Source organism: Budorcas taxicolor, chromosome 22 (assembly GCF_023091745.1).
Source record: "Budorcas taxicolor isolate Tak-1 chromosome 22, Takin1.1, whole genome shotgun sequence".
Classification (NCBI taxonomy): Eukaryota; Metazoa; Chordata; class Mammalia; order Artiodactyla; family Bovidae; genus Budorcas; species Budorcas taxicolor.
Genome location: NC_068931.1, coordinates 26,333,474 through 26,352,003, shown reverse-complemented (window position 1 = coordinate 26,352,003; position 18,530 = coordinate 26,333,474).

Sequence of the window (18,530 nt, the reverse complement as noted above, 5' to 3'; positions counted from 1 at the left end):
AAAGTTGCTCAGTCGGGTCCGACTCTGTTACTCTGTGGACTATACAGTCCGTGGAATTCTCCAGGCCAGAATACTGGAGTGGGCAGCATTTCCCTTCTCCAGGGGATCTTCCCAATCCAGAGATCGAACCCAGGTCTCCTGCATTGAGGGCAGATTCTTTACCAGCTGAGCCACAAGGGAAGTCCAAGAATACTGGACTGGGTAGCCTATCCCTTCTCCAGTGGATCTTTCCAACCCAGGAATCAAACCTTGGTCTTCTGCATTGCAGATGGATTCTTTACCAACTGAGCTATCAGGGAAGCCCATATTTCTCAAAACAACCATGAAAACCAAATCAATGAACCCTAAACATTATACTGACTAAACAGGTTACATGAAAAAATCCCATTCCCAGAAAGCCAATACTTCTTGTTTAGCAGTGTTACCTCTAGACAACAGCCCTTTGAATGACCTTTGAAAGATTTGTGTAAATGCCATCCTTAGCAGGAAGGCACAAATATAAACTCATGAAGATAATTACAGTTTGGGAGAAATTCACCATTTTACAGGAAGAGTAATAAAGTCATTGAAAGCAATCTTGTGTGCTTTTTGAAAGAAGTTATGAGAGAGATGAATAACATATTAATAAATTCTAAAACATTACAGAGAAGATGTATCTGGGGAATGTAGTTCCTTGAAGACCTTAAAAGTGAGTGATGGTGAAGCAAACCTGAAAGCTGGCCATCAAGTATCCAAAGCAACTGGTTTTAAAGCAATGACGACAGATTTGTTTTTCTAGAGTATAAAGGTATTCTAGTTTAGCATCATGATTCTGTGATTGGATTCTGAATTTTTCTATTATAGTACTCTTCTATAATTTGATTTTCCCACATTATCATGAACATCATTCTTTCAAAATTCTGCAAAATATTCATAAATTTGCACACACACTTCGAACCATTCCCTTAATCCCAAAGAACTAGACTGATTCCAATTTTTGCTGTTAACAAAGCTTCAGTGGACATTCATATATACACATACATACACATGTACATAATCACAGGAGCACATACATATGTTGATATATTTTTATAGGATAGACTCTTAAAAAGGAGGTTGCCATATCAAAGATACATGCAAATAATTTTTTAGTTTTCCTAAATTTCCCTCTCAACAAAATGTATCAATTTACATTCCCACCAACAGTTCTTAATAGGACTTCTTAACCACAAACTTAATAATCGTTAATCAGCTGATTTAATCAGTTTTTAAATTTTTAATAATCTGCCAACAAAGGTCCGCCTAGTCAAGGCTATGGTTTTTCCAGTGGTCATGTATGGATGGATTGTGAAGAAGGCTGAGCACCGAAGAATTGATGCTTTAGAACTGTGGTGTTGGAGAAGATTCTTTAGAGTCCCTTGGACTGCAGGGAGATCCAACCAGTCCATTCTGAAGGAGATCAGCCCTAGGTGTTCTTTGGAATAAATGATGCTAAAGCTGAAACTCCAGTACTTTGGCCACCTCATGCAAAGAATTGACTCATTGGAAAAGACTCTGATGCTGGGAGGGATTGGGGGCAGGAGGAAAAGGGGACAACAGAGGATGAGATGGCTGGATGGCATCACTGACTCAATGAACGTGAGTTTGAGTGAACTCCGGGAGATGGTGATGGACAGGGAGGCCTGGCATGCTACAATTCATGGGGTCGCAAAGAGTTGGACACGACTGAGCGACTGAACTGAACTGAACTGAACTGAAGAATTATGATTACCTGATGTATACCCATTATCTGCATACATGCTAACAATCAATAAATATGAGTTGATTGAATCATAGAATGAGCCATTAAATTATTATAAATTACCATATATGCTTAGATATATTTCTAGTCTCTCCTTTATTACACTGATGTATTAGTCAATTATGCTGATAATCCTGACTATTGTTACAGGTGTATGACATTGTTTTTAGTGTGCTTATAATATTTGGCTTCCCTGCTGGCTCAGAGATAAAAGCGTCTGCCTGGAATTCAGGAGACCTGGGTTCGATCCCTGGGTTGGGAAGATCCCCTGGAGAAGGAAATGGCAACCCACTCCAGTACTCTTGCCTGGAGAATCCCATGGAGGGAGGAGCCTGGTAGGCTACAATCTATGGGGTCACAAAGAGTTGGACACGACTGAGCGACTTCACTTTCACTTTATAATATCTGGTAGGTGTAGTCTGCATCCATTACTTAATTTTTTTAAATTATCTTGACACTTCTGATGCACTCAGTTTTGAAAAACAACAATAAACAATGGAATTTTGATTGAAAATAAAATTAAATTAAATTTATAGATGAATAACTTTGAGGCTTTCAAAATTAGCATTAATCTAATGCTTTGCCTTTTCTGGTGTGATATTTTACATAGGATGAATATTTCAGAAAAAATGTAAAACTTCCAGAAATTTGAGACTGTTAATAATAAGATTACTTTTCATTATAGCCATTGATTGATTGATAGTTTTATTTTCTTCCAAAATCATTTCTTCTACTTCTTATGTGTAAGTTCAGTAACCAAAAAAAGAAAAGAAAAGAAAATCATACAGTGCAGGGTAAAATAAAGTTCCCAATAGTAAGATAAAAGTTCTTGTCATGATAATATATTTCACGAAACAACTATGAAAACCAAACAAACAGACCCTAAACAATGTACTACTAAACATATTACATGGAAATTCCCAGATGTTACCATGTGTCCATGTATAAATGATTGTTGCAATATTTTAAACATGGACTAAATATTAAATACAGATAATGAAAATTAATTTGCTATTTAAATTCTATTTCAGCTTATTTGAAATAAAATTAAGAGCAAAAAAACAGAATTTATATGAAGAAAGAATTATTGGTGGAGATCTGCCAGTACTTTTATGGATTGTTGAGAAAGTGAATAGGCAAGAGATTTCATCTTAGCATTTTCAAAAAAATAATAAAATCAAGTGCAGAAAAAATGAAGGAAAAGGCAATAAAAACCAGTCCAATAATGATGCAAATAAATTCTTCTTTCCAGATAAAGGTGGTGATTGGTACTGAACTGTTGGCATAGGGATACCAGGTGCTGCTAACACAGGGTGCTTGTCCATTAGCTCACGGGCAGGCTGAATTGCGCACAAGGACGGTAACGCAAAGATACCAGTACACAATGTAGAAAAAGTGAGTTGAATTGGGTGGGAAAAAATGAAAGCCAAGGACTACCTGTATTTACTGTTGTTGATATAAAGAATCAACCTTAAGTATTGAAAATGTTTTTCTTAAAAAGAAGACCACACTCTGGTTAGAAATCCTAGAGCTGAGTTTCCCTGTGATTAGTAAGATGACTGAGTTAAAGGTAAGAGAGATGCTGAATGTGTTTAATAGAGGCAGTGAGTGTGTGCGGTGAGTGATGATGAGGTGTTAGTACAAAAGTCACAGTGTTTACATGTGATCAGCATAAATATTGGTTGACTGGGAAGTCTTCCTTATGTATTTAACAAGGAGGTACTGATAGGGTGGAACCAGTACTCTGGTACCAGTGAGGCATAACCACCAGGTGTGGGAAATCTGAAACCTTTACAACTCAAAGAAAGAAGAATGAAAGAACAAGTGTTTATTATTATTATGCACCAAGCATCATGGTAATTACTTTTCAAAAATTTTCTCATTTAATCTACTCTATGATCTTCCTTTCCAAGATGAGGAAAAGTGAGAAAAAGAAAAATGATATGGGAGTCACTGTGATCTATTTCCAATGCTCATTCATTCTTTAATTAAAAATGTCCTTTTGTTAGTTGCTCAGTCCTGTTCAACTCTTTGTGACCCCATGGACTGAAGTCCACCAGGCTCCTCTATCCATGGGATTTCCCAGGCAAGAATTCTGAAGTGGATTGCCATTTCTTTCTCCAAGGGATCTTCCTGATCCAGGGACTGAACCCAGGTCTCCTGCATTGCAGGCAGATTCTTTACCATCTGAGCCACCAGGGAAGCCCTCCTCAGTCCTTTAGAGGAAATTAGTGCTGTGTTACATTTGTATTTATCCCTTTACTTCTAACTATAACCCAGGTCTTCTACACTGCAGGCAGATTCTTTACCAGCTGAGCCACCAGGCCTATGGGCTGAGTGCTAGGAATAAAGAGGCTGAATTAGGCTCTTTGCCATTAAGGCCCTCACAGTCAGATGCAGGAAGTAGTAAGAGTTACAATACAGTATGACATGGGACTTCCTTGGCCATCCAGTGATTAAGACTTAGACTTCCAATGAAGGGGGTGCAGTTTCAATTCTTTATTGAGGAACTAAAGATCCCACATGCCTCACGGGAGGCAACCACAACATAAAACAGAAGCCATATAGTAAAAAATTCAATAAAGACTTTAAAAATGGTCCACATCCCCAAAAAAAAATTTAAAGAAAAAAAAAAAACAGTATGACAAGTGTTTCATAAGCGGTATGAATGTGAGGATTAAGAGGAAAGAGAAGGGTCACCCAGCTGAATAGAGTTGAGAATGGCTTCTCCTAAGAAATGACCTTTGAGCTGAGTCTGGCAGGACTACAGGAAATAGCCAAGTAAAGAAATAGGAATGGCATTCCAGGTTAATAGAACAGACTGGGGGAGAGACACAGGGTGGGGTAGGGGTAGGGAACATGAAGAAAGAGATGTGCTCTTTCTGAGAAATGAAAGTAGCTTATTAAGGCTGGGAATGAAGGAAGATGCTTGTATAAATGAGAAGTCAGAGGCCTAAATATGCATGACAGCCTAAGGTATTTTAATTTTAATCCAAAAGTCAGAGTGAAGTGAAAGACCCTCAGTTGAGTCTGACTCTTTGCGACGCATGGACTGTAGCCCGCCAGGCTCCTCTCTCCATGGGAGTCTTCAGGCAAGAAGACTGGAGTGGGTTGCCATTTCCTTCTCCAGGGAATCTTCCCCTCCCAGAGATCGAACCCATGTCTCCTGCATTGCAGGCAGACTGTAACCTCTGAGCCACCCAGGGCTTTTTCAAGTTAAAGAAAACCATTCTCTATAGAGAGTTAAAGAGAAACTTTCTCTAAAGAAAGTTTAAAAGAACCACTAAAATATTTAAAGAACAGTGACTGTGGAATCATTTGGGAAGTCTGCACTGGTGTAGGAGGAGGAGGAGGCAGTTGGTGAGAGGATAGAGGAAGTTCTTTCAACAAAACAAGGCAGTGAGGGCCTGCCTTGAGCTTCCTCTACACATCCTGATCCTGGGGCTAACTGAGTAATTCAAAATCCTATTTGAATTTGTGCATTTCACATCATCAGCCAGTGGTGGCAAGCAGTTATGCCAGCTCTCTCCCAAAGATGGCACCATAAGCTAAAGACATCAAGCCTGTCAAGGCCCTGGGAAAGAGGCAGCTCTCCCTGGAGGACCATCGGCAGAAGGAGCAGAACATGGACACAAGACTAAGCCTTTCACCTTGAGAATAACATGTTTTCTACATTTACAAGGAATAGAAATGAAATCAAAGCAAAGTCAGTGTTAGGAGTTTAAGCCTTTTTTTTTTTTTTTGCTATTAGTGCACCATTGATTATTTTCCTTACTCTTGTTATTGTTGTTCAGTAAGTCGTGTCCATCTCTTTGCAATCCCATGGACTGCAGCACCTCAGGCTTCCCTGTCCTTCACTGTTTCCTGGAGTTTGCTCAAACTCACGTGCATTGAGTCGTTAATACCATCCAACCATCTCATCCTCTGTTGCCCCCTTCTCCTGCTGTCTATAAATAATATGTTAGCCCTGATCTATGTACCATCACTCCATGGGAAATAGATGGAGAAACAGTGGAAACAGTGTCAGACTTTATTTTTTCGGGCTCCAAAATCACTGCAGATGGTGACTGCAGCCATGAAATTAAAAGACACTTACTCCTTGGAAGAAAAGTTATGACCAACCTAGATAGCATATTCAAAAGCAGAGACATTACTTTGCCGACTAAGGTCCATCTAGTCAAGGCTATGGTTTTTCCTGTGTTCGTGTATGGATGTGAGAGTTGGACTGTGAAGAAGGCTGAGCACCGAAGAATTGATGCTTTTGAACTGTGGTGTTGGAGAAGACTCTTGAGAGTCCCTTGGACTGCAAGGAGATCCAACCAGTCCATTCTGAAGGAGATCAACCCTGGGATTTCTTTGGAAGGAATGATGCTAAGGCTGAAACTCCAGTACTTTGGCCACCTCATGCGAAGAGTTGACTCATTGGAAAAGACTTTGATGCTGGGAGAGATTGGGGGCAGGAGAAGAAGGGGGCGACCGAGGATGAGATGGCTGGATGGCATCACTGACTCGATGAACGCGAGTCTGAGTGAACTCCGGGAGTTGGTGATGGACAGGGAGGCTTGGCGTGCTGAGTGCAATTCATGGGGTCACAAAGAGTCAGACACGACTGAGCGACTGAACTGAACTGAACTGATGTACATATAACCCTACAACCAAAATAATGGGTTACAATTTTCTAAGAAAGTACCAAATTATCATTTAAGAATTTAAACCCGGAAAAACGTCTCTTCCCCCAAAAAAGTCATAAGAAAGTCTGAACCACAATGCACACCGGCACGCCCAGGTACCACCTGTGGGCGGACTGACAGAACTAGGTTAACCATCCATCAGAAAGGATCCTCAGATTTAAGTATGTGCTTTACAGAGAAAAAAATATTCCCAATAAAAACAGGACAGACATGACCTGACATGATGATAGTAAATCCCATCCCAGGATGGCACTTATTACTTAGCTTTGTTCTTAATTTCAAGAAATTTGAGATTTTTTACACCACCCAAAATGCATTAAACCCTGACTAATCTTTCACAATTGGTAGATTTCAATCAAGTTCTAGCCTATTCCCTGTTACTTTTCATTTCCACTGTTTCAAACCAATGTTCTCCCTTCTCACCCTGCCTCCCTCAACTTGGAGCATTTACATCTTCTGCTTCACCTGCACTGGGATACTGAGAGAAGATACTGTGATAAGTAACACTGAAAAATGAAGACAAAAGGTTCAACTCTTGAAGAGAGAGAATGGAAGACCTGGACCCATGAGAAAACCTGGCCTCTACAGTCATTGCTTTCCCAACAGTTACAGGCTGAAGTGCAAACCCCAGACAAGTGTCACAAGCTAATAAGATTCATTAGCTGTTTCTGATGGCTGTTATCTATTCACACAGAGCATAATCTTCATATTCATACAGAGCAGAATCAAGATGCTTCCAATCGACTACTAAAATCCAGCAGTACTTTTGGACCAAACCACACAGAAGCACTAAAACAGTTAACTAGAAGCTTAACACTTTCCCACCCCTAGCAGTTTCATAAAATTTATCAGTGAAAAACAACTGACTATCTATAGAAATGAAAAAAAAAAAAAGAAAGTTAAATCCTTTACCATATTCTGGTAATCAGCTAGTTTAGGGCGTTAATGCCTTCCTCGCTGTCTTCAGATTTTCTGACGGGAGGCTCTGAGGAGTCATGTTTACTGCTAAGAGGAAGCAAGCATGAGAATCAGAGAGAGACAGCAAGAACTAGAGGGAACAGGACACATACCCTCCACTGACTCCGGCCTCTCCCAGTCTCTCTCTCCAAGTCAACAGTTCCTTTCTGCCTGCACCACAGGCTTCCTCAGACAGGAGGATCCAGGTCAGGAGGGCATCAGACTTCTCCCGAATTCCTCCCTCCATGCTTCTACCTCCTCTAGAGAGAGAAGAAGGGAGGCAAGCAAAGACCACAGAAAATCCCACTGGCTTAGCAATTGTGGTTTCTCGGGAATTGAAAGGGATGTCCTTTCTCTGAAGATAAGGGTGTGTTCAGCTCACTGCATGTTTTGGCAAAGTACTTGACAAGACAGAAAAGTATGTAGCTTAACAGGAAAAGAAGGGCTGAGAAATGGTACCTGAAATTGAGGCCACTAAGCTCCATGACAGACTGATTAGCAGGGATAACTTAGAAAACATCCATCACGTTGTCAGCTGGAAAATCTGGGCAAAATGAACATTGCTTTATATTGAGTTTTGATATCTGGAATAACTGGTGATTCTTAGGGTTGAGTACAATAATAACAGTAACCATGCCTTCTGGATTTCTAAGATGGATTCATATTTATCACCAGTTCTTTTAGTCTTAACTTAAAATCATATATCTGTTGCCCCCTTATGTACTCATTCTTGTTAGACTAAACTGAGTTTTAGAAAATAGTCACTCTTGTAGGCATTCATTAAATATCTGTCAATTTCACATGACCAATTAGTCATGTAAAAACTTTCACAGCATGGACTGAATTAGCTCAATGCTTTCCATGCCTATGGATACACTTTGATCCAAGACTCCACCATTATCTCATTAATCTTTGTATCTCAAGGCTTAGTTAAAATTGTGCCTGGTACATTAGACTGTTAATAAATATAAATAAATATATTCCATATATGCGGAATGTATACTCATTGACTGAATTATCCTTATTCAGTCAATTCTTAACATTGTTATCAAAATTGTCTCTTCTAGTAGCTGTAGGTTATGGGAGGATCTATGTTTCTACAAAAAAAATCATGAAGAAATATTATTAAACTTGTACATTCCAAGATTTGCAGCTCTCACAACAGGTCTCAGAATTCTATTCATATTTGGATTCAGTTCTTGGACAAGTCATTTAAATTTTTCAACATACTTTGCTTATTTGTAAAATTAGAGAATTGGATTAAACCCGTGTTTTTTTAATCGGGCTTCCCAGGTGGCACTAATGGTAAAGGATCCGCCTGCCAGTGCAGGAGACACAAGAGACTCAAGTTCAGTCCCTGGATTGAGAAGATCCCTGGGAGGATGAAATGGCACCCACTCCAGTATTCCTGCCTGGAAAATTCCATGCACAAAAGAGCCTGGTGGGCTACGGTCCATGGGTTCGCAAAGAGTCAGACACGACTGAGCACTGACACACACAGTGTTTTTAATACTGTGGGTCACACTCCCCCAGTAAGGAGTCACAATGTCAATTCAGCATGCCTATCTAGACAAATATTTTTACGGAATTAGATAGAACATAAGAGAAAAGGAAATAGGAGAGTATATCACACAGAGGCAGAGTACACACTTATTGGTTGTTGACATAACTCTATTTTTGACCATGGTTAAAAGAAGTTTGAATACCACTAGACTAGATCATCTTAAGCTTCTTTAGTCTCAAATGTTTGAATTTTAGGAATAGATTTAAGGAGAAACAGGAAGGGCTTTAGAGGTAGGAATGGGGGAGTAAGAGTGACGGATAGAGGACAGTTCCTCTTGGAGCAGAGCAAAAGTTGTGCCAGTGAGAGATGCTTCAGTCCCTTTAATATTATTCACATCATCTGAAGATAAGCAGTAGGTAAATCTTTTTACAGAATACCTGTTCCTGGAGAGTACTGGGAAAGTCAAGTCATCAAATCCCTGGAGGACTAGAGTTTGTAAAATGAGGACTCAGCGATCCTCAGTGACCAAAAGCCTATTATAGTGGTTACTAAGCAAAGGGGTGTGCATGCTGTCACTTGGTCATCTCTGACTCTGTGACCCCGTGGACTGTAGCCCGTGAGCCTCCTGCATCTCCTGCATTGGCAGGCGGATTCTTTACCATTGAGCCACCTGGGAAGCCGGAGGAAAGATCATGTATATTCAAAGCTATTATTTTTCCAGTAGTCAGGTACGAATGTAAGAGTTGGTCCATAAAGAAGGTTGAGCACAAAAGAATTGATGCTTTTGAAATATGGCGCTGGAGAAGGCTCTTGAGAGTTCCTTGAACTGCAAGGAGCTCAAACCAGTAAATCCTAAAGAAAATCAGTCCTGAATATTCACTGGAAGGACTGTTGATGAAGCTGAAGTTCCAATATTTTGGCCACCTGATGTGAAGAGCTGACTCACTGGAAAAGACCCTGATGCTGGGAAAGATTGAAGGCAAGAGAAGGGGGTAATAGACAATGAGATGGTTAGATAGCATCACCAACTCAATGGAAATGAGTTTAAGCAAACTCCAGGAGAGAGTAGAGGACAGAGGAACTGGTGTGTTGCAGTCCATGGGGTCACAAGAATCAGACACAACTTACTGAATTAGCAACAAGGGAAAGACAGTTCATCTACATGGAAGAAAGAAAGGCTCCATGTAGGTTTTAGGTATATCCTATCTTCATTCATTTACATTGAACCTAGCAAACCCTACTCTGACTATCTTCCGCTTTTGGAGCATGATATAGCTTGCCATTTGTAGATGATGAAACAGGTACCTATAATTCCTGCCCAGTGGGATCCTGTCAACCTAACCTGGATATGGGATTGCTGCTCGGTCTTCACCACTGAGGAACCATGCAGTGAAAGGCGAGTCCCTTACCTCTTTGGGCTTCACAGGCTTCACCTTCAAAATGTGAGTTTCCTGGACAACACATATTTCTGGGTATGAAATTGCCCAGATAGCATCTGCTCTCACTTAACAAGATAATCCCTATAGATACTAAGTCCTTCCCTAAAAGGAGAGTGACCTGAGGCACTCCAGGCACTTGTTTAAGAAGAAACCAATTACAGAGAATCCCCTTTGTGAGTAAAGCCCCAGGTACGCAATTTCCAGGGTGTTTTATGGTCAGCTGAGAAAATTAGGAATGAAGGCTCTTGGAGAGCAATGAACTGTTGTTCCCCGAGGGATAAATTTTCTGAAAAAACTTCAGAATTCCTTGAGATTTTGTGTTACCCCTCCCCTTTCTGCGTACTCCCCTTCTTAGTGGACTGAAGTGGGGTGGTCAGACTCAGTGCGTCCACTCCCACATGCTCACTCCCCCCTCCACACACACAGAAGCTTGCTTTTCCTCAAGTTCTAGCAGAATGGGTTTTAATTAAGTCCCAATAAATACTGAGCAATTTTATTAGTTGGATCTTCTTTTTTTAAGAGTGGGAAAAAAATTGGAAGAGAGGGCATTTACCTTTTAGAACGAAAATACAGAACATAAAATTTCCTCTGATAAACAGAGGAACACAAATTTCAGATCTACACTTTGCCCAGAGATAGTATGGAAAGGGAAAATTAATAAAACGAAAAGAAAGAATGGGTTGGGGGTGGGGCACTGCTGAAGGAGCAGGAAGTAAAAGGATGAGAGACAGGGAAAGGGAATAATAATTAGGAATGGAAAGAGCAAGCTACATCCAGACAGGCAAACTGGAAAGGGGATGTGCCTTGAAAGGCAGTCAGGAGCGGATGCTGGGTTCCCTAGCCCCAAGGAGCCTGTCACACTGTGGAAGCTCTCACACACACACACACACACACACACACACACACATCTCCCACTCCTCCACCCCGACTCCTCCACCCTGACTTCTCCACCCCTTCACCCTTGGTCTAGCCACAGTGAGATCTATGACCTCCTCGCCAGGAAGCCAACACAAGACAGAGAAGAGATAATCCTTGTTCTAGGATAGACAGTCATTTCCTGGTTTGGAGCTTGTTAAACTGACTAGTTGCCTGCTCTTGTTCCTAATTTGTACTCCATTTCCATTTTTGTTGTTTTTCTCATATTAGTCAAAAATGCCAACCCCTTTGAATTTTTATTATGACTTCATCTCCCTTAGACCTGACTGTGAGCATAACAAGAACTTTTTCAGACACTGAAAGGTGCCCACAGTCTGACCTGGACTCTCCGACCCTGATCTCAGACTTTCTCCCAGGATTCCCATATCTGTTCTTTCAGTGTAACACTCAGAGGCAGGATTCCTAATGCACGTTTTGCTCACACTTTCAATTCAACAAGCACTTAATATCTGGCATGGACAGGTGAGGCATGGGGGCTACAAAGAGGTACCAGACACAGCTCCAATCCTTGGGAGTGCTACAGACTAGTAAGAGGGATCAACATGTAAGCAAACATTCCAGGATAACCTTTAAGAAATTCCTACCCATGTGCTTTCCCATTGGCTCAGGGGTAAAGAACTCACTCACCAATGCAGGAGACATGGGCTTGATTCCTAGGTCAGGGAGAGAGGAGAGATCCCCTGGAGAAGGAAATGGCAACCCAATCCAGTATTCCTGCCTGGAGAATCCCATGAAGAGAAGAGCCTGTCAGGCTATAGTCCATGAGGGCCCAAAAGAGTCAGATACAACTGAGCAACTAAACAACAACAACCCATGTGTGGGAATGCAGACCCAGAGCACAGGCTAGTTTGGGAGATAGGAGATGGTGTCTGGAGAATATGAATCCTCAACTATTAATATATTATATATTGCATGTATATATATATATATATACATACATACACATACTACTCTTCTTTGTCCATTTACCTTTTTTTAATATTTATTTTAATTTATTCATTTGGCCATGCCTGGTCTTCATTGCAGCATGTGGGGTCTAGTTCCCTGACCGCAGATGGAGCCTAGGCCCCTGGACTGAGCAGAGTCTCAGCCACTGGACCACCAGGCAGGTCCTGAGTCATTCATCTTTAATGGACACTTAGTTTGCTTCCATATGTTGGCAACTGTAAATAACGCTGCCATGTAGCTTTTTGAGTCAGTGTTTTTGTTTTCAGCTAAATACCCAGCAGTGGAATTGCTGGGTCATATGGTAGCTCTATTTTTAGTTGAGAAACTCCCATACTGGTTTTCACAGTGACTGTACCAAATTATGTTCCCATAAACAGTATATGAGGGTTCCCTTTCCTCCACATCCTTTCCAACATTTGTTGTGTTCTTTATGAACGCAGCCATTCTGACAGGTGTGAGGTGACAGTTCATTGTAGTTTTGATTAGCATTTCCCTGATGACTAGTGAAATTGAATATCTTTTCACATACCTGTTGACCACCCATATGTCCTCTTTGGAAAAATGTCTATTTACGTCTTCTGTCCATTTTTTAATCGAGTTGTTTCCTGTGATGTTCAGTTGTATGAACTGTTATATATTTTGGATATTAACCTCTTAGCAAGTATTTTCTCCCATTCAGTGGGTTGTCTTTTTGTTTTGTTGAGGGTTTCCTTGGCTATGCAAAACTTTTTAAGTCTAGTGAGGTCTCATTTGTTTATTTTTATTTCATTTCCTTTGCATTAGGAGATAGACCCCCAAAAATATGGCTATGATTTGTGTCCCAGGGTGTTCTGTCCATGTTTTCTTCCAGGATATTTAGAGTTTCTGGTCTTTCACTTAGGTCTTTAATCCATTTTGAATTTAGTTTTATATATGGGGTGAGAAAATGTTCTAATTTCATTCTTTTACATTATCGCTGTCCAGTTTTCCCACAATATTCTTGTTAACCATGCTTAATTGGCTGGTGGGGATATATATTTTTCTTCCATGCAGACTTTACATTTTTTTTCATCTTTCTCCACCTCCATCTTTCACACAGACTATGGGATCAAGTCTGAGAACTGCATTGAGAATTTATCTCTAAAGAATTGACACAGTAATTAATTTCATCCTGGAACACATTAATATCTTTCTATTTACTTAGGTCTTATTTTATACCCTTCACTAACAGTCTTCTAATCATTCTTAAGAAAGTTACTTGCAAATATTTTACAGTTTCTCAGAGTCTGAATGGATTCTTATTTCACTTTCTAGGTCCTTTTTTACTACTAGGGTAAAAAAAAAGTTACTAACTTATTATATATAAATCCATATTAAAATTTCTAAGATAAGCACTACATGCAAATGTGTGATAATAAATTTGAAGATGCTAGAAGATATGGATAAAAGATATGGATGAAATGCTAGAAGATATGGATAATTTCCTTGAAAAATATAAATCATTGAAAGGTGGCCCCCAAAACAGAAAACTTCTACAGACCAACTGACCATAGTGAAACCTGGAGTAACTGGAGATAAAATTTCTTAAGCTCAAAATTCTTCCTTAAGATGCAGGCTGACCAATCCAAATTAGTACACACTACATCACTTCAAAGTATAAAGGAATAAAAAGGTGTTCCAAAAATTTGTCAAACATGACTTCATGCAGAGAACTAAAGATTAATATTGTCACCATGTTGCACAAGTTAATCAACGTGTACAAACATCCATAAAATTGGCCGTGTGTCTAAGGCTTCAAAAATGAAGCCCAAACTGACTCATGAGCGTGCTGTAAGAACAAGGGAGACTAGAGGTGGAGTTTTCTCGACTTTAATCTCTCTTGAGGTGTAGCCTTCCAGAAAACCAAATAGGCTCCACCTGTGCCAATACTGGGTCAAAAACCATAAAACTATACTATAAAGATTGTGCTTTGAGAAATGCTCAGCTAAAGTGAATCCACAGGAATCTTCAGAAGTTTCAATAAAGGAAAGTAAACTGAAATGATGTTCAAAAAAGTTAACATGAAATAATAGAGAACAAAATTCCATAGGCTAAGCAACATTTTCCTACAAGACATAGATTTATTACCTATTCAGGTACATAATGGATTCTGATCCTCTTCTTAATGTCAGCGAATAGCATAATGGTGTTTATTCAAAAGAAGGCCAATTAGACATGTCCCAAACTGCAGAAGAAACATGCTCATGTGTTTGAACAGGAAGTTCAGTGCCTTCCTAAGTCTTATGTGACTGTAAAACTGATCTGCACAATACGAGAATTATCGGGCCCCTGAAAAACACAAGCAACAAAATACACTTGCAATTTTTTTCCTCTCATTTCCTCTCATTTCCTCTCTTTTCAGGAGGTTTTGTCGCTCCTACTCAGGCCCCCAATGCTTAAAATGCACGGGATGATCCGTTGTGCAAGTTTTACAGGTTTGCCAAACTTCCTTGCAACTTACTAATCATAAAAGTATCAGTGGATGATGCCTCACTAGGTAAAATGTCAGCAACCAATGAGTCTTTGTAGAGATTAAACACATCTGTCTTTGACCCAGAAGAATGAAGTGTGATGGACTGCTCATTTTTCGGAAATATCCTTCCTTCATTAGAGCTAGTAGTTCTTAATTACAGTCGTTGCTAAAATCCTTGGAGATCATTTTCTCAAATGTTCCATGCTGTTTTCAGAGCCCATCTGAGGCACAGCAGGGAGCAGGGAGCTGCTGCAGCAAACGATGCAGTGTCCATTCCACCAGCAGCCACGCCTTGTGACGTGTGGTTTGAGAAGCTGGTGGAACATTCACATGATATTGCTTCCCACGGGTGGAGTGGTGGGTTGAGCTTTATTTATTTATTTATTCGACTGTGCCAGGTCTTAGTTGCAGCATGCGGGATCTAGTTCCCTGACCAGGGATCGAACCCCAGGCCCCCTGCATTGGGAGCATGGAGCCTTAGCCACTGGACCACCAGGGAAGTCCCTGGGTTGAGCTTTAAATTCTAACAATTATTTTTCCTTCCTTAGAAATTACCAGTAATGATACTGGTACAATTTGACTCCTAGAAATACATAAGTCATGGCCCTCACAATACTTAAAAATATTTGAGAACTTCTGTGAAATGTGCTCTTTATCAAAAGGAATATTAAAAATATACAAATACAGGGATCTAACAATAACTAGGGAATATAGGAAATTAATACTTGACTTTGCATATTTCATTGTCCTACCTCTTCAAATTGTATCATTTTATTACCTGAGATGGTGAAAAATCATATCATTTTGTCACCTCCCCTGAAAAGGTCAGATGAGGTTAGATTGAGGAGGGGTGTCAGGTTCTTTGGATCAAACCAAGATCCAGAACTTACTTAGTTTTGGCTCCAGTTTCTTAGATTGCTATACTCAGAATCTTAACTTCATTTAATTTATTATAATCCAATAAATTATTATTTGCATTTATAAGAACCACATTTAAATCTCTTGAAAGTAGAAGTGAGAGTATAGCCACTCAGTTGTGTCCGACTCGTTGTGACCCTATGGAGACCCTTTAGTCTCCTCTGTCCATGGAATTCTCCAGACGAGAATACTGGAGTGGGTAGCCATTCCCTTCTCCAGAGGACCTTCCCCACCCAGGGATACAACTGGGGTCTTCTGTACAGCAGGCAGATTCTTTACCACTGAGTCATCAGGGAAGCCCCCTTTAAATCTCTTACTATAGGTAATTCTTTTCTACTTCTTTTATGAGAAAATAGTACTCTAAAAATATATATTTTAGCTCTACTAAGAGAGAGTTTCACTCTACTAGGAGATTTAAAGCTAAAATCTCTTAGTAGAACTAAAATATATATTTTATATGAGTACTATTTTCTCATAAAAGAAGTAGAAAAGGATTACCTATAATAAATGTTATGCCTCAGGGGGAGAGGGAAAAGGAGAGATAATTTCTTACACTATCAGTAGAAACATAAATTGATAGAGCCTTCTGGGATGATGAGCTATTAAAAATCTGGAGTATACATGCCTTTTGATCCAGCAGACATACTTGCACAAAATTTTTAAAGATATGTTCATTTATTCACCCTGCAAAGTGCTAGGAATATGCTATTAAATGAAACAGACATGATCCCTCCTTATAGAGCACACAGTCAAGTGGAGAAAGGTCATTTAAGTATTCCAAATAAGAAATAACAATGGACACATGACACTAAGCCCTGTGTGTGTGGGCATGCATGCACTAAGTCACACAGTCATGTTTGACTCTTTGTGACCCCATGGCCTATAGCCCGCCAGGCTCCTCTGTCATGAAATTTTCAAGGCGAGAATACTGGAGTAAGTTGCCATTTTCTACTCCAGGTAATCTTCCCCACCCAGGGATCAAACTGGCATCTCTTGTGTCTTCTATATTGGCAGGCAGATTCTTTACCACTGAGCCACCTGGGAAGCCCCATTACGCCCTATACAGGCAGCAAATTGGGATGATGGATAAAATAATGGGGATGAGCAGGCCCATGCTACGGAAGAGGAAGAAAGGACCCCTCTGAGAAGGCCTCAGAAGCCACCACCTGATGAATGAGTGATGACCTAGGACAGGAAAAGAGTTGATGATTTTCGAAGAACAAAAGAAGGTGCATGTGAGAAGAAGGGAGTATGCGATATGGCTGGAGAGGAACACAAGGAATGGACCAGGCAGTTCCCTGGAAGCCACGACAGGCAGTTCTGATTCTGTTCCAAGTACACTGCAAGCTGCAATCCTTTTAAAAATAGCAGTCAGGTTGCTGACTGAGAGGCAGATTGGGTGAGAGGTGAGAAAGAAACAGGAACTGAGTCCTAAGCCCCTTGCCTAAGCTACCTTGAGAGATTCCAGGAATCTGGCAAGTGTGGAAGCCCAGAGAAGGAGGGAACTAGATGGGTTCAAAACAGGTCTTATAAGTAGATTTCACCTTATGGCTTCCCTGATAGCTCAGTTGGTAAAGAATCTGCCTGCAATGCAAGAGACCCCGGTTCAATTCCTGGATCAGGAAGATCCCCTGGAGAAGGGGATAGGCTGCCCACTCCAGTATTCTTGGGCTTCCCTTGTGGCTCAGCTGGTAGTGAATTCCCCTGCAATGTGTGAGACCTGGGTTCAATTCCTGGTTGGGAAGATCCCCTGGAGAAGGGAAAGGCTACCCACTCCAGTATTTTGGCCTAGAGAATTTCATAGACTATATAGTCCATGGGGTCACAAAGAGTCGGACATGACTGAGTGACTTTCACTCACTCAACCACAAGAACCAAAGAAAAGCTTTTTCTAAAGAAACACACTGTTGAAGTGAACATGAGGTTCATTTGGAAAATTCCTCCCTTCTCACTCTTTATTACCTAACAAAAATATTTCCACGAATAAGCAATTGCCTAATCAGACTAAACGAAGCCAAAAGAAGTGGACCCTGGTTCACGACAAAATTTTTAAATGCACGTTCACCTGTATTTACCCTTCTGAAGTTTGAGTTTAAATCAGTATATAATAAAAATTACACAAATCTTTTGAAAGAAAGAATTCCAGGAATCACAGAACCATGATGACCATGTTGAATACCATCTAATTAGATCAAAGCTCTATTTTCACTGATTTTTACAGTTGTAGGCTGTTCTCTCCAAATGCACAATTATGACGTTCTTTGACATTTCTGGATGTCTTCAAGTGATGATCTTAATGGAAGTGCATGATTCCCATTATCTTGAATAACAAAAAGTGATGGATCACTACAGTGACGGGCCATTTTGGGATGTGTGTAACATTTTGTTAATGCATAATTTGTGGAACTCATACTTTAATTCATGAATTGGTGGACATTCAAGAACCATTAAATATCAAAAAGTAGTGATGTCTGACATGTAAGATACATTATATACATTTCCAGTCAAAACAAGCAAAAACCAGTAAAGGCTTGCCAGTGAAGGCAGTCTTATTAAGGTTCTCTACTTGATGAATAACAGAACTACTGTAGGAAATTAGGGACACTGGGGACATCATGGGAACCTCTGAAGCCACTGCCACTTAAATAAACACTCATACTTATTGTTTCATTTCTTATTTCATGTTCAGCCTTCAGCAGATTGAAGAACAGTTTCTTCTTTAACCTATGATGCATTGTATCTATTGTTCCATTCTTATATTTTTAATACAATGCATCAAATGAAGCACAATACACAAGTACAATGAAGCTTCTTTTCAATGATTATGATTATTATTGTTATGACCCTCATTTTCATCTCAGCTTCT